Source organism: Capra hircus, chromosome 13 (genome assembly GCF_001704415.2).
Source record: "Capra hircus breed San Clemente chromosome 13, ASM170441v1, whole genome shotgun sequence".
NCBI classification, from domain to species: Eukaryota; Metazoa; Chordata; class Mammalia; order Artiodactyla; family Bovidae; genus Capra; species Capra hircus.
The window spans coordinates 1,852,171-1,879,180 of NC_030820.1; the positions used below are offsets into that span (position 1 = coordinate 1,852,171).

The 27,010-nt window shown below is 41.6% G+C and overlaps 1 protein-coding gene across 8 annotated transcripts in view; it reads left to right on the forward strand.

Annotated features, from left to right (window-relative positions):
* PLCB4 (phospholipase C beta 4) overlaps positions 1-27,010 on the forward strand; it is a 471,668-nt gene that overhangs the window by 144,075 nt on the left and 300,583 nt on the right. The window lies entirely within an intron of this gene.

Here is a 27,010-nt window from a genome sequence, read left to right on the forward strand (position 1 = left end):
CGGTGGCCTCCTTGGCGGCCTGAGCTGACCCCGGTCACCCGGTCGCCCCTCTCCTGGCTCAGCCACATGGCCCTCCAGCGGTGCTGTGACCACCGCTGTGCTCTCCCTGGAGGGTCTCAGCCTGGGTGGTGTGCCTCCCTCGGAAATGCTTCCTGATCACTTACCTGGCTCATCCCCTGACTGCCTTCAGATCTTTGCTTAACTCTATAAACCTTCTCCTGTTAAGAGGTGAGGAGACTGTTAACTCAACTTTATTGTGGCAGTAGGTTTTGTCTCATTGACTGATTACAGACTTCTCAAGAAAAATAAATTCTCATTGCAGCACTGTTTACCATAGCCAAGACATGGAAACAACCTAAATGTCCACTGACAGATGAGTAAAGAGGTGGCGAGCGCACACACACACACACACACACACACACACACACACACATACACATACACACACACACACACACACATACTGGAATGCTACTCAGCCTTAAAAAAGAACAAAATAATGCCATTTTCAGCAACATGGATGGACCTACAGATTATCATACTAACTGAAAATTAGCCAGAGAAAGAAAAATATCACATGATATTGCTTTTACGTGGAATCTGAAAAAAATTAAATCAAACTTCCTTTCTTATATGTGTGTGTTAGTTGCTCAGTCATGTCCAACTCTTTGCGGCCTTTCTTAAGACCTGCCCTGTTCTCTTCGTTTTTCCTTTACCATAGCCCTTTCACCTTTCAACTTACCATATAATTTAATTTTTGATTGGATAAAATGTTTTTTCTCTCTCCCCTCTCTAGAATGTGTCTACCATGGTGATGGGTTTTGCTTGTTTGTTGATGTGTCCTAGGCATGTAGAATATGACCTGAGGCAGAGCAGCAGCTCTGTAAATATCTGTCAGGTCCATGAATGCTCACACGAGGGTGATGGATTGACACTTTCTGTAGGTGCCTCATTTTAAAAATTCAAATTTAACCAATTCTAGTGTCATTTGTATTACACTGGTTTCATACTTCATATTTTACATATCTACTATTGAGATGACTCTGAAGAAAGTTTTTTAAAATAATGATTGGTATAACCCACTCTGATTGTTCTGATAATGACAGGTTGGCCTCTGCCAACACAATCCAGAAATTCCATCTGATTTTTAGAGGTTTTTGAGGGCGAGGCTCTTTTCAGGAAAGGGCCACTCTTACGTGGAAAGCAATTTCATGCCTTTGATTCCATGTCTCTGAAACCTAGAGATAAACCAAATGAAAACATTGGACATTGTAGCTGTATGATGACTCTGCATATTCCTTATGGTCATGGCATCCACTGAACGCCCTTTCGCACCTTCCTATCCAGTCATTTTTGTGTCCTCTGGGGTGGGAAGACTCAGGCGGCTCCACAGCCACCTCCTGCTTCCCATGGGATCTTCCAGGGGCCCTTGCACAGACCTGGCTCTCTCCCCTCCTTGCCAGTTTCCTTCTGCGTCCCATGAGAATTATTTGCTAGTCTTCTGCTTCTTTTCCCAACCTTTCCTCAAGCCTTTCTGCCTCCTGGGAAGGTCTGGGGGACCCTGGCTATAAAACCATCACGGCGGCCCTGGGCTTTGGGTGCCTGCCTCCTGCCTGCCCTTTCCTGTCGATCCAGAGCGCGCTGCCTCAGGCACCTGGCCCACAGGGTTCTGGTCTCTCCACCCTTTTACTGGCTTCCTGCTCCTTCCTTACAGGTGACCTTTGTTCCAGCCAAATGGGAGACTTGCCGTCTCTAAGCACAGCCACACCGTTCCCAGGCCAGCTCTGCAGAGACACCAGGTCACCACCCACTCCAGACCTGCCCCGCGCCCTGAGGACCTCAGTTATCCCTCTGTGTCCCTTTCTTAACCCTGAAAGTAGCGTGCCCTGCATTTTCCCCATGTGCTTCATTCATTTCAATAGCACAGCTTCCACGCCAGGTCATACACCCTCTGAAGGCGAGGACAGGGTGTTCTTTACTGTTTTATCAGACTCAACGTGTCATATATAGGAACTCTGTAAGTGTTTCATAAAACCGTGGAATGTTACTGCTTGGAGGGACTGTGTGAATGAAAAATATGTTTAGTTTGGAGTTTCGAGAACTGCCCTGATTTTTAAATATGTTGTTTCTTTGTATCTTCCATAAATATAATTGCATTTTCCCAACAACACACATTGATTTTTAGTTTGGAAAACTATCGCTATCAGAGATAGTGAGCAGCCAGTAGTTCACCCAGTTACCTGTGTGAATTGTGATTAAAGCGGTTTCAAGGGTGGGTGAGTAGGCTCCAGTCACTGTCCTCCCTGCATTTTTCATGATCGTTTTATGGAGTTCATCCAGGAATTATTCTCACAGCTTTCTCTGTTTTGAAGCAGAATGGGTTATGACTATGGCCTTGGTGATAAATTAGAGGACATACTTTTTCACACTCCTTCAAACTAGAAACTTTCTCCCAGACACAGCTCAGGTGCATCTACAGAGCAGTAATCATTCATATAGCTCAGCATGTATTTATTGAGTGCCTGCTATGTGCCTCCCTGGTGGCTCAGATAGTAAAGAATCTGTCTGCAATTCAGGAGACCAGGGTTTAATCCCTGGGTTGGGAAGATCTCCTGAAGAACAGAATGGCTACGCACTCCAGTATTCTTGTCTGGAGTTTTATCTTTTTGGAGGGCTTCCCAGGTGGAAAGTGAAAGTATTAGTCGCTCAGTCATGTCCGACTCTTTCCGACCCCATGGACCGTAGCCCACCAGGCTCCCCTATCTGTGGAGTTCTCCTGGCAGGAATACTGGGGTGGGTGGCCATTCCCAGAGCTAGCAGTGACAGACCCGCTCGCCAGTGCAGGAGACACAGTAGACACAGGTCAGATCCCTGGGTCAGGAAGATCCCCTGCAGGAGGGCACTGCCACTCGCTTTAGCATTCCTGCCTGGAGAACCCCACGGACAGACGAGAATGGTGGATGACAGCCACAGGGTCACAACCGAAGCGACTTAGCACGCACGCATGTGCCAGGTACATAATGGGAAGAAATCGAACAGAACTCCACACCTTCATGGAGCTTACGTTCCAGGAGGTGGAAGAAGAGAAGAAACCAGTCGGACAGCAAGTGTGCCAGATGATGGTGAGAGCCGTGCAGAGAAGGGGCTGGAGGAAGCTGGGGCAGGGAGGGGATTTCTCTATAACAAAGGGTGTTTGACCGAGGCCTGAAGGTGAGAAGTAATGAGTTCCGTGGGAAGAATATTCTAGGCAGGAAGAACAAAGGCTCTGTGTGGGAAAGGCTCACTGTATGTGAGAATCATTCCACAAGGATGCCCTTCCACAGTGCCAAAGGTGGAGGAGAGGACCGGGTGAGCTCACACGTCAAGGTCAAGGGCTTTAGGGCCCTATAGTCCTTGAAGCGAGGGTGTCTGCTGACATCTGGGGCTGGGTGAGGCTTTACTGTGCAGGGGTGCTGGCGTGCCCGTTGTAGGGTGTTTCCCAGCATCCCTGACTGATGCCAGGAGCACCCCCCCCCCCCACCCCTCACAAGACAACTGAAAATGTCTCCAGATGTTACAAGATGTCCACAGACGTGCCAGGTCATGAGAGCTACTGCGTTAGAGCCAAATAAGGACTCTGATATTCGGAGTGAGTTGTTCACTTTGCTAGACTCCTCTGGCGCTGTGCTGAGAACAAGGTGAAAAGGGACTGAGGCAGGAGCAGGTGTGCCAGAGGGCAACTGGGAGAAAGCCAGTGGGAGGGGAGAGCACCCCGAGCAGACTAGGGCGCGCTGGGATTAGTGAAGGTGGATCAGACCTGGGATGCTTTGAAAGACAAGCCATCAGGACTTGTGGCAGACTAGATCCTGGGTATAAAAGAAATCAAAAGTAGCCTCAAGGACATGGGCCCAAGCACAGAGGCTGCAGCTTCCTGGGGGATATCAAGAGTTTGGTGTGAGCGTGTTGTGTTTGAGAACGCTGACCATTCTCTGGGTTCTCCCTGACACATGCTGGGAGTTGGGCATTCTTTTCTTGTAACATAAAAGCCCACGAAGGTTAGTGAATGCCCAAAGGCACACAACCCACGAGGAACAGAACTAGCATTTCAGTCCAGAGATGCCTGACTGCTAACCTTTCCTGGATACACCTCAAAGTGATTTGGAGTGGTTCTTGAAGTCCCCGAGTTGAGATCAGGTATAGTATCATATTCCCTCTAGGGGTTAATTCAGCAGTGTCATTTTTCATGAAATTCTCCTAAATGCTAACATTTCAAATGGAGACAATTATTGCTTTTGCATTTTATTAGTGGGATTGAAAAGAAATAGAAACCTTACACAGGATTCTGTGTAGTAAATCACCTGGTGTGTTAGAAAGTAGGGTTTGTGGTAAATTGGATTATAAACACTCAGTTCAGTTCCTCAGTCATGTCCGACTCTTTACAACCCAATGGACTGCAGCATGCCAGGCCTCCCTGTCCATCACCAACTCCCAGAGTTTGCTCAAACTCATGTTCATTGAGTCGGTGATGCCATCCAACCATCTCATCCTCTGTCATCCCCTTCTCTTCCCGCCTTCAATCTTTCCCAGCATCAGGATCTTTTCAAATGAGTCAGTTGTTTGCATCAGGTGGCCAAAGTATTGGAGATTCAGTTTCAGCATCAGTCCTTCCAAGAATATTCAGGACTGATTTTCTTTAGGATTGACTGGTTTGATCTCCTTGCAGTCCAAGGGACTCTCAAGAGTCTTCTCCAACATCGTAGTCTCATATCTATACATAACTACTCAGAACACCATAGCTTTGACTACACAGACCTTTGTCAGCAAAGCAGTGTCTCCGCTTTCAAATATGTTGTCTAGGTTGGTCATAGCTTTTCTTCCAAGGAGAAAGCATCTTTTAATTTCATGGCTGCGTCACCATCTGTAGTAATTTGGAGCCCAAGAAAATAAAGTCTGTCACTGTTTCCACTGTTTCCCCATCTATATGCCAGGACATGATGGGACTAGTGGCCATGATCTTTGTTGTTTGAATGCTGAGTTTTTCCTTTCCTCTTTGGCTTTCATCAAAAGTCTCTTTAGTTCCTCTTTGCTTTCTGCCATGAGGGTGGTGTCATCTGCATATCTGAGGTTATTGATATTTCTTCCAGCAATCTTGATCCCAGCTTGTGCTTCATCCAGCTCTGCGTTTCTCATGATGTACTCTGCATAGAAGTTAAATAAACAGGGTAACAGTAAACAGCCTTGATGTACTCCTTTCCCAATTTGGAACCAGTCTGTTGTTCCATGTCCAGTTCTAACTGTTGCTTCTTGACCTGCATACAGATTTCTCAGGAGGCAGGTGAGGTGGTCTGGTATTTCCATCTTTTTAAGAATTTTCCACAGTTTGTTGTGATCCACACAGTCAAAGGCTTTGGCATAGTCAATAAAGCAGAAGTACATATTTTTCTGGAATTATTTTGCTTTTTCTATGATCTAACGGATGTTGCCAATTTTATCTCTGGTTCCTCTGTCTTTTCTAAATCCAGCTTGAACGTCTGGAAGTTCTCGGTGCAGTACTGTTGAAGCCCCCTATGGAGAATTTTGAGCATTACTTTGGTAGCATGTGAAATGAGTGCAATTGTGCAGTAGTTTGAACATTCTTTGACATTGCTTTTCTTTGGGATTGGAATGAAAACTGACCTTTTCCAGTCCTGTGGCCATTGCTGAGTTTTCCGTATTTGCTGGCATATTGACTGTAGCATTTCTACAGCATCATCTTTTAGGATTTGAAATAGCTCAGTTGGAATCCAATCACCTCCATTAGCTTTGTTCCTAGTGATGCTCCCTAAGGCCCGCTTGACTTTGCACTCTAGGATGTCTGGCTCTAGGTTAATGATCACACCATCATGGTTTTCTGGGTCATGACAATCTTTTTTATATAATTCTTCTGTGTATTCTTACCACCTCATGTTAATATTTTCTGGTTTTGTTAGGTCCATACCATTTCTGCCCTTTATTGTGCCCATCTTTGCATGAAATCTTCCCTTGGTATCTCTAATTTTCTTGAATAGATTTCTAGTCTTTTTCCATGTCATTGTTTTCCTCTATTTCTTGGTCACTCAAAGACTCTGTGGTCAGTTGAATTGGGATGCATATCCTGGGTCCCTCCTTTGGGGTCGACATAGACATCGGCAGACTGCTTCTTCTCCCCTGATCTCACAGGCACAGGCCTCATTAAAACTGCTTTTCTCGCCTTTGACTTATTTTCCTGAGTCGGCTGTAGTCATGGCTGTGTCTTGACATCACCTTTATCTATACATTCCCTCAAATACACACGTTTCTGAAGCTTGGGCATGACTTGTGGGCTGTTTTTGTTCCTCATTCACTTTTCTGCCAAACCCTTCTCACATTTTAGCTTTGCCCTCACCAGACCCTTGAGTCACGAACCTGAATGGGTTTTCATGAAATAGATCCTGAGCCCTTTTGCAAACTGCAGAATCTAAAAACAGCCTCTGTGCTTCTTTCAGTTACGTAATTGTCTGTTTAAACTGTGGGGCTCAACAGAGCCATTGCAGCCCGCGAGTTGTCAGCCGTTGGAACCATTGAGCCAGCCGCTGGGAGCTTTGCACCATGATTGATTTCTGTGGGTGTTCAGGAAGCCTGGAGGTGGTATGAGCAATGCTTCTCTGAAGAGCTGTCCACACGCTTCTCTGCTGTTACAGGTTGTATAATCTTGTGGTGACTTAAACTAAAATAAAAGAGAACACTGCCGTTTCTCTTTCCTCCAAGAAGCACCAGTGCCCAGGGAACTGTCTTAGGGGGTCCTTGGCAGTTTCTTCTTCTTGAGTTCTTAGCAGGGGTAGCTCATGGCCATGTGACTTGTGCAGTTATTCGGGGACCCAGCCTTGGAAGGGCTCTGTGTTTGATTTAATGTTCTGTTGACACTGTCTTGAAATCCTCAAAAACAGGAGGACCCATGTCTTCCTTTGACTGTGGGCCCTGCAGATTATATAGGCTGGTCCTGGTCCTGAGAGCTGGCCCCAGTTCTGGACTTCAGGGCTTCCAAGAGGATAAGGGAGGGAAGGATTGGGAGCTTGGGATTAGCAGAGGCAAACTATAATTTTATATATAGGATGGATAAACTAAGGTCCTGCCATATATATATAGCACAGTTATATTTAAATTCAATTTTATAACTAAATTCAATATCATGTGACAAAGCATAATGGAAAAGAAAATGAAAGTGAATGTATATGTATACAGACACACGAACATATTTCCAGTGGGATGTCCACAGTAGCTATCCTAAGTAGCCTTTTTGCTCAGAAGGAAGCTCTGCGGATCCCAGGCCCTTCTCAGGGTCTGTGTTCCACCTGAAACAAGGACTGATCATCTGTGTATAAACCAAATCTCCACGTGAGACACAACATGCTTCCTGATCAGCAGCGTTGTCAGGGTGAAGGTTAACTGAGCAGTTCATTCGTTCATTCATTCATTCATTCACCAGATATTAAGTGCCTCTGATATGCTGCTCGTTGCGCTAGGAGGAGGGGTGGGTGGTGTCTTCCTTTAGGTTTCCTCCAAAGCAGATCCCAGGACAGAAGATTTCAGTGGGCATGAGTTACTAGGGAGAAGATCCCAGCAAAACCGGCAGGAGGGGGGAGGCGTGAGACAAGGAAATGAAGAAAGCCGGTAACGGGTGTGTTACCACGGAGGGTTCCCCCTGGCATCCGGGGTGCAGTGCCCTTGGGGACCTCTGGAAGACCTGTAGAACAGGCCTCAGAAGTGGCCCAGGAAAGGGTGTGCAGCTTGACTGTTACCTGCTCTTGTTGGATTCCATTGCTGCAAAACTCGAAGAGGGTTGGCTCTATAGGCATTGTTATTTAGATCTTTGCTTTATAAGTGTTCCTCTGCGCAAAACCTCTGAAGGGTAAATTGAGGAAATTTTATCTCTGTAAAACACAATTTTGTATAGCTTTAACATCAACATAGTTTTCTCATTCCCTTACTTCATTTCAGGATTGATGCTGTTATATTTAAAAAAAAAAAAAAAAAAGCTCCTTTCCAGGCCACGCTGGTGGCATTGGCAGTGACCATAGAAGGGAACCCGTGGGGCTCATTCAGCAGGAGACCAGCTCTGCTTGCTGTGCAGTTATTTCAAACACGGTCATGAAGCTCACCTACAAAAATCTGTTAGCAGTTAGTGTGTCTGTGCACACATGGTGTCACAGAGTCAGCTTTCACCTTGGTCAGTGACGAGATGGCCTGATTCCACGATTGTATTTAGAAAGTTAGCTTTTCTCTGGAAACTGTTTTATACCCAGCTCAGGTTTAGGTTAGAAAAACAGTCTTAAAAACAAATTCCAACAACTCCTACCATAATGAGAATTAAGTGAAAAATTCCAGCTTGCATCAACTGTCCATTTCTTAATGAAATTGGTGAAAGTGAAAGTGAAGTCTCTCAGTCGTGTCTGACTCTTTGTGACCCCATGGACTGTAGCTCGCCAGGCCCTCCATCCATGGGATTTCCCAGGCAAGAATACTGCAGTGGGTTGCCATTCTCTTCTCCAGGGGATCTTCCTGACCCAGGGATCAAACCCAGGTCTCCCGCATTGTGGGCAGACGCTTTACCTTCTGAACCGCTGGGGAAGCCAATGAACTCATTAGTCAGATTCTTTTCAGCGGAGTCTCGAGTCTTGGATGGGGTGTCTCTCACTTTGATGCAGGTGTGAGTCATCTGCGGTCATGTTAAAGTGCATATTCCACATTTCTAACAAGCTTCCAGACAGTGCTGATGCAGCTGGCCCTCTGGGGAACCAGGTCTGGAACAACCTGCTTTAGGATCCACCTTGTTTGACTGTGAGGATAAAGCTATGCCTGGGGGAGGGAGAGACCACTTTGGGAAAAAGGAGACTTTTAGAGATAAAGTTTCTGATTCAGAAAACCATTTTCATACTAGCATGATGACTTGTGTGGCTGTCTTCCCAGAATCAGATGAAATGGAGTACTGTGGTGAAGGATGAAGTTCTTGGCTTTGTGACTTTGATTGGAAAACATCTAAACTGCTTCTCTTTATCTGAGGGGAGTTCCTCAAAGCTTAGAGGCTCCTGAAGTACCGAATCTGAAGTCCTTGCAGAGGACATCAAACATTCACGACTTCAAATGGAAGCCTTACTCAAAGGTACAGAAAGCAAGGTTACAGTTTTGAGCTGGAAGGGGCCTTGATGTTAGGAAAAGAAATGGTAGAGATTACAGAAACATTTCAGGCAGTAATTGGAAAGACAGAACTCTCTTTTCCTTAGCAACAGTCTTTGCAAGGGGAGTAGAAGCTTGGAATAGCAGCGGTCCCTATGGAGAAACCTATGTGCAGACAGAATCGAAAGCAATTGAGACAAATTCTCACTAATGACTTTGGGAACCAGAGTGCTCTGAGAATGAAAGAAGAGGGCTTTATTATCAGGGGTGACCTCTAGATTGCAATTCAAATGACTGTTGGGCATGTAAATGGACACCTAGGTGGGATGGTGGGAGGACTGTATAATGTGGGTGGTATCCAGTGAATTTCTTTATCTTGGACTTTGGATGAAGAAAAATCTTTCCTCTGCTTCTTGCAAGCTCAAGTAGCGACAGATGGTTCTTATTTTCTTGCTGGTTTCTGTTTCCAGAGGAATAAAATAAGAACTGGTGTTCAGAATTCAGCCTAGGCAAAGATACTTACATTTGGGTGGACGATTTAGGAACAAAAGGACATTGGCTATAATGATTAAACCAAGGCTAAAAGGGGCTGTGGAAATTCACATAGGCGAGGGCTGGACAGAACTACTCCTGTGACCCTTGGCAGGTTATGATCCTCTCTGAGCACCAGTTTACTTTCCTGTAATGATGGGAATAATGCCTCCCATTGGTGGTTTGGAGATAATGGTCCTGAAATGTGTAGTAGAATATTTGGTCCATAGGTTTTCAGTAAGGGGAAGAGTTGTTTTAGAAAGATATCTTGAGCTCATGACTAGATTTCAGGACAAACACTGGTGTTCTGGAGTTTAAACTTGAATTTTCTCAATTGAGTAGAGCAACCAAGAACAGGGATTGTAGGGACTACCAGATGTCAAGAAAGCAAGATGCTCAGGGTACTAGGACTACTGGTAAATTAACATTTTTCATAAATGTGACTAAATGCTTACAGAGCTTTCGGCATATTGAAATAAGAGGTAAGTGTGATCATTAGAAAAGAGTTGTGATTATTAAAAACTTACAGAATTCCTCGGTGGTTCCAGTCCAAGGACTATATAAGCCCCTCTAGTTCCATTTCTTCTGATCACCTTGTAGCAGAGAGACTGTGCTGTTGCTGACCCACGGCTCACTGGCTGCCTGCTGCGCTTGCCCTAGATTCTCTAGGACCTACCCTGGGCATGTGCTCTTCAGTGTGGGAACCACTCGCCCCGTGAGGTTATTGGACACCTGACATGTAGGCAGTCGAGATTGCTTGCAAGTTTAAAATGCTCTCCAAAGACTTATTATGAAAAAAAAAAAAAGAATAGAAAATATCTCATTAATAATTTTTATATATGAAATACATCTAAAAATGACAATTTTTTGGATACCTTCAGTTAAAATACATTTTAAACATTAATTTTGTCTGTTTTTGCTTTTCTAATATGCAACGAGAAAATTTTAAATTACGCATGTGGCTGGCATTTTATTTCTGTTGGGCAGCGCTGGTCTAGTCTACACTGGCACTTGTATGGGAGTTTCCTGGAGAGGCTTTTATCATCAAGTTCCCTTGTCCCCAAAGAGAAACAAAGCCAAACCTTGTGCTGAGTCAGGGGAGCTTCCTGACCTGAAGTTCTGTTGTCTGTTCTCAGCAAAAGGAACCCTAATTGTGCAGGTGAACTATTTTCCTGAGCATATTAGGTCTGTCCAGGTACAGTCATAACGTTTTTACATCATTGATATTCACATTTTTCTTAATGTTGTTCTCAGTCAGCCTTTGACAACTCTTATTAAAAAGGCGGTGTTTTATCTGAAGGTGTGTGTAAAGCACATTCTCTTCCTCTTGAGACAAACACAATAAAAGGGTATCGAAATAAAGGAAAAGTCACATAGTACACTTTGGTCAACATTTATCTTGCTATAAAAAGAGAAGGAAGAGAAGAAATGTGTAGCAGAAATGTGATGGCCTCAATTGCATCAATTAAATGGCCTCCCAGTTACTGGTTCTTTTTCTTCGTGGAATCAGAAATCAACAAAGTAAATTTATCCTTTCTGGTTTGAAGTTGTCAGAGAGTTATTGAAGCTGGAGTCCTATTTCTGCAGCAGAACTAATGTGAGAAGAGAATGGTAAATTAAATAAGGGCATGATGATTTAGCCAGCTGCTTCAGTGCCCTGAATGATTGCTTGTAAGATGCAAAAGATGTAGGGCTTTGTGCTATTAAATAGAGTTACGGTTTTCAACTTGGAAGAAATATTGTGATGTGGCTGATACTCATATTAATGGGATATTTTTGGTCACTCATTTGTCCTTAGATTATCTCAGCTTCAGATATGGGAATGATTAACATTGCACTCTAATCATGAGGAGAAGGAGGGATGGCATGTCGATAAATTGGAATTGAAGAACAGCTTACGAATTCCTTCACTAGTATATCATTGTGTTCCTGGATTTTGATTTAACACTTTATATCTCTTTCTTGAAGGCCATCTATGGAAATGGTAGAGAGCTTTTTAACTCTCGTTCAACCTTTGGTAAATCCTCCACGTTGAGAGGGGCATCATGGAGCCTATAATTAATTCCCTGAGAGAACATTAAGATTTTAAAAGTGCTTCAAAAATAAATAAATAAATAAATAAATAAATAAATAAAAGTGCTTCGTATGATTGGTCTGTCCTCTTATGTGCTGTGAGGGAAGAACATATATTACCGATGGGACTCAATTAGTAAGCATTATTGAATGTTGAATGCTTTAACTTTCTTAAGAAATACAAAAATAGTCTCTGCTCTTTTTGTTTTGTTTTGTTTCTTTTTATGCTGTAGTTTCCAGGTCATGTTCACAAATGCTAAGAATCCTAACTAGGGAAACACATTGGTCTACCCTGGAAAAAGAAGAATTACAAACATGGAACTTTTGGACTTGTAGACACAGAGGGAGAAGGGGGGCGTGAGATGAATTGAGAGAGTAGCATTGACATGCACACACTACTGTGTGTAAAATCGACGGCTATTGGGAAGCTGCTGTGTAGCGTGGGGAGCCCAGCTCCGTGCTCTGTGATGACCTGGAGGGGTGGCATGGAGGTGAGCGTGGGAGGGAGGCTCCAGAGGGAGAGGATATATGTATGCTTGATGCTGATTCGTGCTGCTGTATAACAGAAACTAACACAGCATTGTAATACAATTGTACTCCAATTGAAAAATAAATTTTAAAAAATGGAAGTGTGTTTACCTTCCCACGGTGTATTCATCCTCATCCTAAGGTTTTCCTTGGGTAATTGTGGTAGAAAGTTTCACTCATTCATTCATTCAGTACGCATTTATTAAACACTTAAGGTGTAACAATATTGTATACAGTAACGAGAACAAACCTAAAGGACAGTAGTTTGAATTGTTGTTGTTTAGTTGTTAAATCATGTTCAACTCTTTTTGAGACCCAACAGACTCCTCTGCCAGGCTCCTCTGTCCGTGGGATTTTCCAGGCAAGAATACTGGAGTGGGTTGCCATTTCCTTCTCCAGAGGATCTTCCTGACACAGGGATCGAACCCGAGTGTCCTGCTTGGCCGACAGATTCTTTAGCCCGAGCCACCTGGGAAACTTTGGTTCCAAATTGGCCTTTCCATTGTCCCCGTCTCTGCGGGATGCTGAGAAGCATGTTAATTAGTATGGCAGTGACTGCTTCTCTCAGCCTTGAACCGCAGATGGTAGACTCACCGAAGTCTAGGAGAAAGGTGTACTCTGGTATTTACAATTTCAATCTATCTAGTCTTTCCAGACCATCTTGAATTTCTTTAAAATTATTATTCTCAGTCTTGAAACATTAGGTTATCTTTATAAGAAGTGGTTCTCATCTTGACAGCATCCTTACCTTTCTGAGAGAGATGAAAAACATTTGTATGCCAAACCCTAGGTTTTCAGATTTTTATTTTTCTAGACAATTGATGCAGTATATGAAACTTTTGGAATTATAATTTGTTATATTGCATCTTATCTCTTGCTCTTGTTGGTTCCTGCTCTCAATTGCATTAACCGTCATCTATTTACGTTTCATTTTGTTTATCTGTTGTTTAATCCATTCATCTGGATAATTCCTGTCAAACTCAACTACAATAACTGATATAGAATATATTACATAAAAGTCATTATGGGCAGAAGGGAAAGAATGGTATCTGATTTTGACCTTCATTCAGCATTCTTAAACGACTCTCCCTCAGTGACTGATGGCAGCAAGTGTTCCACAAGCAACTTACTGGGAGAGGCCGTCGCAGTTTTCGTCTCTCCACTCTCGATGCTCCAGAGTTGGATGCCAGCTCGTCATTACAGTTATACTGTGTTTCAGATTCCTAAAAATCCTTGTCAAAAGGAAATCATTCATTGGTTTTCAGACCAAATGATTTTGTTTCTTTAACCTTTCTGATGCTAGTTTTCAATTTTGAAGTCATTTCCTTTTCTTACACTACACGTGGAATCCATTAGCACATTCATTTCCTCTGTATTCAAAATATGCACCAAATTGACCAGTGTTCCCAGTGTCAGCTGTTAACCACCACTCATTTGGACTCCTGGGGCAGCCTGCTAATCGGTTTCTCTGTTTCGCTCTTGCCTTGGTACAGTCAGTTCTCCAAATAGCGGTTTCCTTTAAAACTTAAGTCCGACTGTGTAACTCTGCTGCTTAAAGGGTCTCCATTGGCTTCTTACTTCACTGAGAATCAGGCTTAGTCAATGTCTGTGAATAATCTGGCTTCCTCTTGCTGATGTCTCCTCCCTTTAGTGACCCGCTGCTCCCTCTGCTGTGTTCCAGCTGGTACCCTCCTCAGCCTTGTAAACCACATACTCTGCTCAGGGCTTTCTGCTTCTGCGGGTGCCTCCTCCTGGAGTCCTCTCCCTCCAGACCTTCGGAGGGCTCATTCCCCTACTTTTCAGATTAATGACACCTCAATGGAAGCCTCCATGTAGCAAAACAATAGAAACTTGACCTTGTCTTCTCCTCCTCCTGATAGAAATCCAATAAATATTTTTTGAATGAATGAAACAACTATTTTTCATAGAAGACATTTAATTTCTTATTCTATTTGTGGGAATAAAGAACATGTTTATTTTTGAGATTAGTTCTTTGTCAGTTGCTTCATTTGCTATTATTTTCTTCCATTCTGAAGGCTGTCTTTTCACCTTGCTTATAGTATCCTTTGTTGTGCAGAAGCTTTTAATTTTAATTACATCCCATTTGTTTATTTTTGCTTTTATTTCCAATATTCTGGGAGGTGGGTCATAGAGGATCCTGCTGTGATTTATGTTGGAGAGTGTTTTGCCTATTTTCTCCTCTAAGAGTTTTATAGTTTCTGGTCTTACGATTAGATCTTTAATTTTGAGTTTATTTTTGTGTATGGTGTTAGAAAGTGTTCTAGTTTTATTTGAATCAGTTCTAATGAGGTGGATGAAACTGGAGTCTATTATACAGAGTGAAGTAAGCCAGGAAGAAAAACACTAACACACATATATAGAATTTAGAAAGATGGTAATGATAACCCTGTATGCAAGACAGCAATAGAACAGTCTTTTGGACTCTGTGGGAGAGGGAGAGGGTGGGATGATTTGGGGGAATGGCATGGAAACATGTATAATATCATATAAGAAATGAATTGCCAGTCCAGGTTCGATACAGCATCCTTGGGGCTGGTGCACTGGGATGACCCGGAGGAATGGTATGGGGAGGGAAGTGGGAGGGGGGTTCAGGATGGTTAACACATGTATGACTGTGGCAGATTCATGTTGATGTGTGGCAGAACCGATACAATATTGTAAAGTAATTAGCCTACAATTAAAATAAATAAATAAAAATTAAAAAAAGAGAACATGTAAAATGATCCTTAGCAGAAGAGGACATGTAAATATTACAACAAAGTGATAAAAAATAAGACATGCTAAAAACCCAAAAGCTATATATTTAATTTTCTTAGAGTACAAATGGTAACAGAACAAAGAGTCAAGACATTTCTGAAAAGTGGGGATATTTGTTGAAATAGCTAACGTTTGTAACTAGATCATTATGTAAATATGTAATGTTGGTATAATTCATCTTCCTAAAATATTAAATACTCCTCCCTTTGTGATCAAATGAAAGCTACCAACATGTTTGACAAACTTTTTTTATAGTAAAATGCACCTGTGTATGTAGTATATATACAAATATATATATGACTGAATTATCAATGTTTATGAATTTTTAAGCTAATGAAGGTTATGATGCATCAGATAGTAATTTCCTATTGTTAAATGGGGCTCTGTTATTATTATTATTATTGATATATTATTATTTGTGGGTTTTAAATACTTACAAATATGTAGAAGGGACATTTCTTTTATAACCAGAAGATCTTTTTTGCATGTTGTAAATGTTGTCTGGGCTTGTTGCCTTATTGCTAAAAAGAAGATAATAATACATTACTGACATAAAGGTACGATATACGGAACTCTGAAATGCTCTTGAAGATTGATTATTTTAAAATCACAGTAAGATATCTCCACAGTCATTAGGATGGCTAAAATAAGAAAAGAAATATGGAGTACTAAGTGAGTGAGGTTGCAGAAAGCAATTGGAATTCTCATACATTCATTGTTGGTGAAAATATGAAGTAGAACAGCCACTTTGGAAGATTGATCAACAGTTTCTTACACTGTTAAACATATACTTGCATGTGACTCAGCAGTCCTAGTCCTGGGGTATTTAACTAAGTGAAATGAAAACTTATTTTCACAACAAAATCTGTATACTAATATTTGTAGTAGCTTTGCTTATAATCATCAGAGAATGGAAACAATCCAGCTGTCCTTCCAGCTGGGGAATGAAGAAACCAACTGTGATATATCCACACATTGAAATATTACTCAACAATAAAAAGGAACAAACTATTGATGAACACATCAATATGGATGGATCTCCAAGTGCATCACGCTAAGTGAAGGAAGTCAGAGTCAAACTCGAAAGGCTGTGCCATCTATGATTTCTTATACCCAGAGGGTGGGTAGGATTGAAAGGAGAGGCTGGTTGTAGAAGAGCAGTGTGAGAGAGAGCTGGGGGTAATGAAAACTGTTGTGTTTTGATTTGTGTGGTGGTAACATGATTTTGAAGGCAGAAAGAGAAAAGGGCGGCAGAGGATGAGCTGGTTAGAGCTCAGTGGGCCTGAGCAAATTCTGGGAGACAGTAGAGGACCTGGCTTGCTGCAGTCCTTGGGGCTGCAAAGAGTCGGACACAACGTGGCGGCTGAACAACAGCAGCGTGATTATGTGCATTTGTCAAAATTCATAGAGCTGTATACCAGAAAGAGTGAATTTTACTAAGTGTGAATAAAAAACAGGGAATGATTCCTCTTGATTATTAAAACCAACTATGCTTCTGAGTCCAGGCACTGATGATGTCTCAGTGTCTTAGGAGGGTGAACACAGCTGTGTCTTAGCTCCCCATTTCGTTTTACTTCGGTTGCTGGGTGGGGTCTCCTCGTGAGACTTTGTCTTGCTTCAGGTGGTACATGTTGAATTTTGAGGTCAGAAATAACAGTGGCAGAAAATTGTCCCACAGTCTCCCAAAAGTTGTTTCAGAGGGACCCTCCCAGCCTGTTAGCCTAGCATGCTGATAAAGATGGAGAACATGCTAGAGCTGTAGATAAATCAGCTGCTTTAGTTCATTCATGAAATCAAATGCAAATGAACAAGGAATAGAATCAGATCTTGCCCATGCAGATTATTCTAGACTGTGCGTTTGGAGCTTGCCTATTCAACATGGTACCCATGTCAAGGTCCTGCCATCAGCAGCCATGTTCCGGGTCTTGAAAAGTTCGTAGAGTTCAGCTCCATCAACAAAAACTCAAGTTGTTGCTGCATCCCAGTGAATTGGGCCCCAGTGGGCCAGCTAATGATGTAATTTCTCATGAAGCAAGTAGTCTATGACCAAAAAAAATGATCTGACAGACATAAATATGTATCTCACAGTTATATAAATCATAACAAGAGAACTTCAGGCATTGAGTGGTTCTTGTAAACTGTGCTGTACTCTTTTTTTTTTTTTTCTATTCTCACTTGCTGACTGGAAGATGCATTTTATGTTTGTGAAGAATTTGACTACATAAAGCTTTCTGAGGTCATGATTCTCTGATCAAACCAGCACTGTTTCCATTTTTCTAGACTGTTCTGTATCTTTTGCCTTATGTATACCTGCTTATATACAACTGTCTCAAGAATGCTGTAAATCTAGATTGGTCTTGAGACCAGCTTCCTACCAGCAGATTAGAAGTGACACAATCAGATTAAAATGAAATATTTCACTCCAGTATTGTTCTGTTGTTCTAGAACAGCAGCTCTTGGGTTCCTGTTGTTACTCTTCTTAGTTTAATTTGCACGCATTATTTTCTCAGTGTGCATTGCTGTTTGAGTGCAGAAGTAGGGGTAGGGGAGAGAGCAGTAACTGAACACCCACCTTGGACTGCATGAATGTGATAAGCATTTTTCGTATATTATTTCATTTAACTTCATAACAGTGAGTGAGGTAGATGATTTTGCTGCTTTACAAACAAGGAGACTGGGGCCAAGAGAGGTTAATTGACTTGTATTCTCAAAGATAGGTCTCTCTCTTCCCAAAACCCACTCTCTATACCCCAAGGCTTCATCTGGGAATAGTATTCTCTCATCTTGTTTCCACTTACTCTGGAGGATGGAGAGTGCACTGGTCTTTTGAGATTGAGCCCTGGGCCTCTTGTCAGGCCTGGTCTGAGAACCAAATCTGCTCTCCCTTATTTTTCAGAATCCCAAGAGATTTGGCCTAATTTAATGTATTTTTCAAAGCCGCCATCAAATACTTATTACCTGTTTCTTTCTCTTCCATCACTGCCTGAAGAGGAAAGTTGAGTCTCAGAGTTTCATGGCTATGAAGAGCAGACGCACAAGGCTTTTTTAGCATAATAATTTCACTTCTAATCAGCACAGGGAAATAGGAAAGCAGAGAGAGAGAAAAACCCAACAGAAAAAGTTACAAAGATTCAAAAATATTGGTTGGCCAGAAAGTTTGTTCATTTTTTTTTTTTCCCAGTAAGATATCTTTAGTAGTGCTTAATTGTCTTTAACTTCATTTGAAACAATTTTGTTAGATTTGATTGTGACAGCTATCATATCAGCATGCATTAAAAAAAGAAAGAAACAAAAAAAACACCGGTTAAAACTGAAGATGGAAGAAAAAAAGTATTTTTGGCATATTATGCTTTATTATTTTAAGAAAGGTAAAAATGTAACTGATAAGCAAAAAATATTTGTGCCATGTAATTTCTCATAGCAGGAGAAGGTGCTGTGACTGATCAAATGTGTCAAAAGTGGCTCGTGGTTTTGTGCTGGAGATTTCTCACAGGTTGATGCTCCATGGTTGTGTTGACCAACTGAAGTTGATCGTGGTCAAATTGAGACTTTAATTGAGAATAATCAGTGTTATACCATATAGGACATAGCCAACATACTCAAAATATCCAAATCATGTGATGAAAACTGTTTGCACCAGCTTGGCTACATTAACCGCTTTGATGTTTAGGTTCCACATAAGTGGGAAACTGCATGGAGATCCAACCAGTCCATTCTGAAGGAGATCAGCCCTGGGATTTCTTTGGAGGGAGTGATGCTAAAGCTGAAACTCCAGTACTTTGGCCACCTCATGTGAAGAGCTGACTCATTGGAAAAGACTCTGATGCTGGGAGGGATTGCCAGGCACAGCAAACGCTACTCTTCATCTGAAGGTGATGCTGTGTATACGGTGGAACTGAAAGGGAGGGAGTCCTCTAAAATGATCTTCCAGAAAACCAAATGATTAACTCTGGCAAGTACTGCTCCCAGTGAGACCAACTGAAAGAAGCACTCGATGAAAAGTGTCCAGAATTAGTCAACGGAAAACACATAAACTTCCCTCAAGATAAAGCGAGACTGCATGTGTTTTTTGATGACCAGGCAAAGACTTTTACATCTTGGTTGGGAAGTTCTAATTCATCTGCTGTATTCACCAGACATTGCACCTTTTGATTTCCATTTATTTCAGTCTTTACAGAGTTCTCTCAATGGTAAAACTTTCAATTCTCTTGAAGACTCTAAGACGCACATGGAACAGTTCTTTGCCCAGAGAGATAAAATGCTTTGGGAATATGGAGTTATGAAGCTGCCTGGAAAAATGGCAGAAAGTCGTGGAACAAATGAAGTCCTCTTCATTACAGGCGACTAGAATGCAAAAGTAGGAAGTCAAGAAACACCTGGAGTAATAGGCAAATTTGGCCTTGGAGTACAGAATGAAGCAGGGAGAAGGCTCATAGAGTTTTGCTGAGAGAACACACTGATCATAGCAAACACCCTCTTGCAACAACACAAAAGAAGACTCTACACATGGACATCAGCAAATGGTCGACGCTGAAATCAGATTGATTATATTCTTTGCAGCCAAAGATGGAGAAGCTCTATACAGTCAGCAAAATCAAGATTGGGAGCTGACTGTGGCTCAGATCATGAACTCCTTATTGTAAAATTCAGACTTAAATTGAAAAAGTAGGGAAAACCATTAGACCATTCAGGTATGACCTAAGCCAAATCACTTATGATTATACAGTGGAAGTTGGAAATAGATGTAAGGGACTAGATTTGATAGACAGAGTGCCTGATGAACTGTGGACAGAGGTTCGTGACATTGTACAAGAGACAGGGAGCAAGACCATCTCCAAGAAAAGGAATGAAAAAAGCAAAATGACTGTCTGAGGAGGTGTTACAAATAGCTGTGAAAAGAAGAGAAGTGAAAAACAAGGAGAAAAGGAAAGATATACCCATTTGAATGCAGAGTTCCAAAGAATAGCAAGGAGAGATAAGAAAGCCTTCCTCAGTGATCAGTGCAAAGAAATAGAGAAAAACAATAGAATGGGAAAGACTAGAGATCTCTTCAAGAAAATCAGAGATACCAAGGAAACATTTTATGCAAAGATGGGCTCAATAAAGGACAGAAATTGTATGGACCTAACAGAAGCAGGGGATATTAAGAAGAGCTTGCAAGCATACAGAGAAGAACTATACAAAAAAAAAGATCTTCACAACCCAGATAATCATAATGGTGTGATCACTCAACTAGAGCCAGACATCCTGGAATGTGAAGTCAAGTGGGCCTTAGAAAGCATCACTACGAACAAAGCTGGTGGAGGTGATGGAATTCCAGCTGAGCTATTTCAAATCCTAAAAGATGATGCTGTGAAAGTGCTGCACTCAATATGCCAGCAAATTTGGAAAACTCAGCAGTGGCCACAGGACTGGAAAATGTCAGTTTTCATTCCAATCCCAAAGAAAGGCAATGCCAAAGAATGCTCAAACTACCACACAATTTAAGTCATCTCACATGCTAGCAAAGTAATGCTCAAAATTCTGCAAGCCAGGCTTCAGCAATATGTGAACCGTGAACTTAGAGAACTAAGGTCCGTCTAGTCAAGGCTATGGTCTTTCCTGTGTTCATGTGTGGATGTGAGAGTTGGACTGTGAAGAAGGCTGAGCGCCGAAGAATTGATGTTTTTGAACTGTGGTGTTGGAGAAGACTCTTGAGAGTCCCTTGGACTACAAGGAGATCCAACCAGTCCATTCTGAAGGAGATCAACCCTGGGATTTCTTTGGAAGGAATGATGCTAAAGCTGAAACTCCAGTACTTTGGCCACCTCATGTGAAGAGTTGACTCATTGGAAAAGACACTGATGCTGGGAGGGACAGGGGGTAGGAGGAGAAGGGGACAACCGAGGATGAGATGGCTGGATGGCATCACGGACTCAATGGACGTGAGTCTGAGTGAACTCCGGGAGATGGTGGTGGGCAGGGAGGCCTGGCGTGCTGCGATTCATGGGGTCGCAAAGAGTCGGACACGGCTGAGCGACTGAACTGAACTGAACTGAACTTTGAGATGTTCATGCCTGTTTTAGAAAAGGCAGAGGAACCAGAGATAAAATTGCCAACATCCTCTGGATCATCAAAAAACAAAGAGAGTTCCAGAAAAACATCTATTTCTGCTTTATTGACTAAGCCAACGCCTTTGACTATGTGGATCACAATAAACTGGAAAATTCTGAGAGAGATGGGAATACCAGACCTCCTGACCTGCCTCTTGAGAATCCTATATGCAGGTCAGGAAGCAACAGTTAGAACTGGACATGGAACAACAGACTGGTTCCAAATAGGAAAAGGAGTACTTCAAGGCTGTATATTGTCACCCTGCTTATTTAACTTTTATGTAGATTACATAATGAAATGCTGGGCTGGATGAAGTACAAGCTGGAATCAAGACTGCTGGGAGAAATATGAATACCCTCAGATAAGCAGATGACACCACCCTATGGCAGAAAGTGAAGAGGAACTAAAGAACCTCTTGATGAAAGTGAAAGAGGAGAGTGAAAAAGTTGTCTTAAAGCTCATTTTCAGAAAACAAAGATCATGGTATCTGGTCCCATCACTTCATGGGAAATAGATGGGGAAACAGTGGAAATAGTGTCAGTCTTTATTTTTTGGGGTTCCAAAATCACTGCAGATCGTGACTGCAGCCATGAAATTAAAAGACACTTACTCCTTGGCAGGAAAGTTATGACCAACCTAGATAGCATATTCAAAAGCAGAAACATTACTTTGACAGCAAGGTCCATCTAGTTAATGCTATGGTTTTTCCAGTGGTCATGTATGGATGTGACAATTGGACTGTAATGAAAGCTGAGTACCAAAGAAGTGATGCTTTTGAACTGTGGTGTTGGAAAAGACTCTTGAGAGTCCCTTGGACTGCAAGGAGATCCAACCAGTACATCCTAAAGGAGATCAGTCCTGAGTGTTCATTGGAAGGACTGATGCTGAAGCTGAAACTCCAATACTTTGGCCACTTGATGCGAAGAACTGACTCACTGGAAAAGACCCTGATTCTGGGAGGGATTGAGGGCAGGAGGAGAAGGGGATGACAGAGGATCAGATGGTTGGATGGCATCACCGACTCAATAGACATGAGTCTGGGTAAACTCTTGGAGTTGGTGATGGACAGGGAGGCCTGATATGCTGTGGTTCATGGAGTCTCAAGAGTCGGACCCGACTGAGTGACTGAACTGAACTGAACTGAAGTGAAATAAAACAGTGAATACATTGTTCAGTAAAGTTCTTGGTGAAAAAAAAATGTCTTTTATTTTTACTTAACAGTCAAAGGAACTTTTTGGCCAATATGTAGTTGGCCAAAAGATTTTAAATCTTAATACTTGAGCCCAGCTTATGTATTACAGCTCTTGAGATTCTTCCTAGGTATTATTTCTTAGAAGATAGTAGAAGTCTCTTTAATAGGGATTAGTTATTCATTTCTGTCATGGATCTTGATCCAAAACAAATGCAAATTAGTACCACTGATGAAATTTCCTCTCCTGCCAGATTGTATTTCCCAGTGACTGTCTAAGCTCTAAGGGTTTCATTATAAACCTCTAGAAGAGACTTCCAGAAAGCAGAGATATTTCATGTTAGTTTGACTCACTGGAGGGAATTGAAAAAGGAATATGCCTGTAATCAGAGCCACACATGGGAGTTGAAATGTTCTGTAAGTATAAACTACACATAGGATTCCAAAGACTTAGAATGCAAGGGAAAAAAAAAAAAAAAGAAGGATTGTATACACTCTCAAAAATTTTATATAAATTACATATATTTCAATTACATAAAATTCTGCAAATACTGGGTTAACTCTAGTACTAAAGTTAAATTCACTGCTTTAAGCTTATAATTCTCAGATTATTATAGATTTGCGTGCGGTTGAAAAATATAACACAGAGAGATCCTCTTTACCCGTCACCAATTGGTACCATCTTACTACACAGCTTAGATATAGCATCACAACCACAGAATTGACATGGATATAGCCCACTGACATTACTTAGATTTTATCAGATGTACATGCACTCATATGTGTGTGTTTAGTTCTGTGCAATTTAACCACCTGTGTCGAGTTCCAATGATCACTGTCAGGGTCAAAATACATAAGAACTCCATCGCAAGGATCATGTGCAAGATACAGCCTATATGAACTGTATAGCCTACATCTACCTCTGCTGTGGTCATGGGCCACCTCTCTCCTCCCTAACTCCTTGAAGTCATTAATCTGTTATCTATTTGTGTACGTTTGTCATTGCAAGGATGCCCTACAACTGGAACTGGATAGTACATAACCTATCGAGATTAGACTTTTTGCTTCACTAAATTCCCTTGAGGTCTCCCCAAATTGCGTTATTAAGAGTTCTTTCCCTATTGTTGCTGAGTAGTATTCTGTTTCTTTTTACCTTTTTAATGGGGCTCCTACAAAGTTTAAAATTGCATATATAATGTATAGGTATGATGGAGTCCACTTCGCTGTTCACCTGAAACTATCACAATATTGTTATCAGTTATACCCCAATACAAAACAAAAAGTTTAAAAAAGTAAAATTAAATTAAAAAAATTATTTACATAACTTACAGTTGTGGCTTTTATTGTATTTCTGTTGGACACTATTGGTTTAAATGTGTAATCAAGAAGCATATTTCTGTTTCATTTGCATTGAATTTCTGGCATCCTGTGTTAAATGATGGGGCTTTCCCTCGTGGCTCAATGGTAAAGAATCTGCCTGCCAATGTAGGAATTGGGTTCAGTCCCTGAGTTGGGAAGATCCCTTCGAGAAGGAAATGGCAACCCACCGCAGTATTCTTGCCTGGGAAATCCCATAGTCAGAGGAGCCTTGGGGTGGCGAGCTACAGTCCATGGGGTCACAGAGTCAGACACGATTTACTGACTAAACCACAGCATGTTAAATGCTGCATTTTGTTCTGTTAACTGTAATATCAGGTTATTTGGAAATGAATGAGGGAGTAGTAACTTTAAAAGTCATTTCAGGAGAGTAAAATTGTCTCACTCTCTCTCGCACTCCCCTCCTCACACTTTTTTCTTTTTTTGGTCAGTTTTCAGTAAGAAAACCTGTGTATTTGTATACTCAAAAGAAACTTCATGAGGTTAGGCAGCAAGGGGAGAGTTTCTTGCAGCTGCTGCCAGTGGTATCAGTACACTCATTTGAGACTAATTAAATGACTCATATTTATCTGATATTTTCCCTTTCGGGAGACTCAGAAGCCTTTTTTTTCTTTCTTTCTTTCTTTTTTTTTTTTAACTTAAGCTTCAAAAAGAAACCAGCTCAGTTAGCTTATGATGCAAAGAAGAAGCAGGACACAGGGACACTTCAGAGCAGATTAGAACTGAGGTAAGGGATAATACCATTTTCAATTAAAATTGCCTGGGGAAATAAGGTAGGCAGAGAATAATTACCTGGGTTGGCACATATCCAGCTTTCTAAAACAAAGACCCTGCTTAAATATTCTGAGGGATCACTGACAACTGCAGGCAGCCAAAGACCTTAAGAATTATGTCTGATCTTGAAACTATTTGAGTGGCTGCAGGATGCTGCAGTGCATAGGAATTTTAAGTCAATTTCATGAGAAATTGTAAGAAATAAAACTTGGGAAAAGCCAAGACCCCACAAATAAGCAACTACACAAAGCAGCAGATTAAAGGGAGGATTCTTGGGCAAAATATATTTATATTTCTGTAATTTCTGCTCTGTGCCCTCTAGGGCTTTGGAACTGAGATGGAACCATGGGGAAACATAAAGAGAATGGACTAAAGGACATTCTAATCACTCACCTCCTCACACAGAGGGAATGGGGTGGTCACAGTCCTTGATCAAGTGCATTGCAGGTACCCGGAATGATCACCAAGTAAATGCAACCTGACGTGGGCTCATCCAACCTAGCTGTGGAAATGAACTGTTGCTAGAAAATGTTCTTTTTTAAAACTTATTATTTATTTATTTTTTATATATGAGTTTTCCTGTTTTTTTATTTTTTATTTTTAAAATATAAATTTATTTATTTAATTGGAGGTTAATTACTTTACAACATTTTATTGGTTTTGCCATACATCAACATGAATCTGCCACAGGTATACACATGTTCCCCATCCTGAACCCCCCTCCCTCCTCCCTCCCCATACCATCCCTCTGGGTCATCCCAGTGCACCAGCCTCAAGCATCCAGTATCATGCATCGAACCTGGACTGGCAATTTGTTTCATATATGATATTATACATGTTTCAATGCCTTGCTCCCAAATCATCCCACACTTTCCCTCTCCCACAGAGTCCAAAAGCCTGTTCTATACAACTGTGTCTCTTTCAAATTGAAGTATATCTGATTTACCATATTGTGGTTCTGCTATACAGAGAAGTGATTCAGTTACAGATTATTTTTCATTTTCTTTTCCATTATGGTTTATTGTAGGATAATGAATATAGTTCCCTGTGCTATACAGAAGGACCTTACTATTTATTCATTCTATATATAATAATTCACATCTGTTAATCCCAAACTTCCAATCCACCCCTTCCCTCATCCCCCATTTACCTCGAAAAGCAAGTGTTCCTTTAATACAGATATCAGGATGTAGTACTGTGGCCTCCATCCCAACACCACCTCCACCTCCATCTCTGCCTCCAGGGACCTATTGTTACAGCTACTGAGCACGTGCTTCTTGAGTTCCATTTTGTGTGTGTGTGTGTGTGTGTGTGTGTGTGTGTGTGTGAGTCACTCAGTCATGTCTGACTCTTTGGGACTCTGTGGACTGTAGCCCATCAGGCTCCTTAGGGAAGAATACTGGAGTGGGTTCCCATTCCTGTCTCTAGCGGATTTTCTCGACCCAGGGATCAAACCCAGGTCTCCTGAATTGCAGGTAGACTGTTTACTGTCTGGGCCACCAGGGAACCCCTGCTGTGACTGGATGGAATTGATGGGAAAGGTCTGAGGTTATGCAACTACAGCTTTTTCTTTTCTCATGACCTAAAGAAAGACTCACTTTCTTCTCTCTAGTAGGAGAGTCAGTGGTTTTTCCTCTTTGCTTCTAGTGTTAGGTTTTGCTTTGTTGCCATCTTTTCATAATCTTTTGGTTTCAAAATGTAAGATAATTTTGGAAGAAGTAACAAAGAGAAGTAATCAATTACAGCTTTCATCTCTCCTCTTCCAAATAAAGATATAGGGGCTTAAGGAATGCTTGGATTATTTTCTTTTCTTAAGAAGACTTCATAAGCTTGTTTGGACAATTAATGGTTTTAAGAGCAAGGATCCCGAGTTTGAATTTGCATGCCTTTGTTCACTGTCTCCATGACTCTGGATCAGTAATGTAACTACTCCGTGTCTCTGTCTCCTCGTCTGTAAAAAGTTTCCACTATATAGAATTTGGTGAGATTTAATGAGCTAATATATACAAAACGCTGAGAACAGCTTCTGGATTTAGTAATTTCTCTTGTTTTGTTGTTTGGTTGCTAAGTCGTGTCCAACTGTTTGCAGCCAAATGGACTGCAGCATGACAGACTCCTCTGTCCTCTACTGTGTCCCAGAGTTTGCTCACATTAGTGTCCATTAAGTCGGCGATGCTATCTAACTATTTAATCCTCTACTGCCCCCTTCTCCTTTTGCCTTCAGTCTTTAGGATCTTTTCCAATGAATCAGCTCTTTGCGTAGGTGGCCAAAGTATTGGAGTTTCAGCTTTAGCATCAGTCCTTCCAATGAATATTCGGTGTTGAACTCCTTTAGAATTGACTGGCTTGATCTCCTTGCAGTCCAAGGGACTTTCAAGAGTCTTCTCCAGCACCACAGTTCAAAAGTGTCAGTTCTTCAGCACTCAGCCTTCCTTATGGTCCAGCTCTCAACATCTGTACATGATTACTGGAAAAAACCATAGCTTTGACTATACAGATTTTTGTTGGTAAAATGAT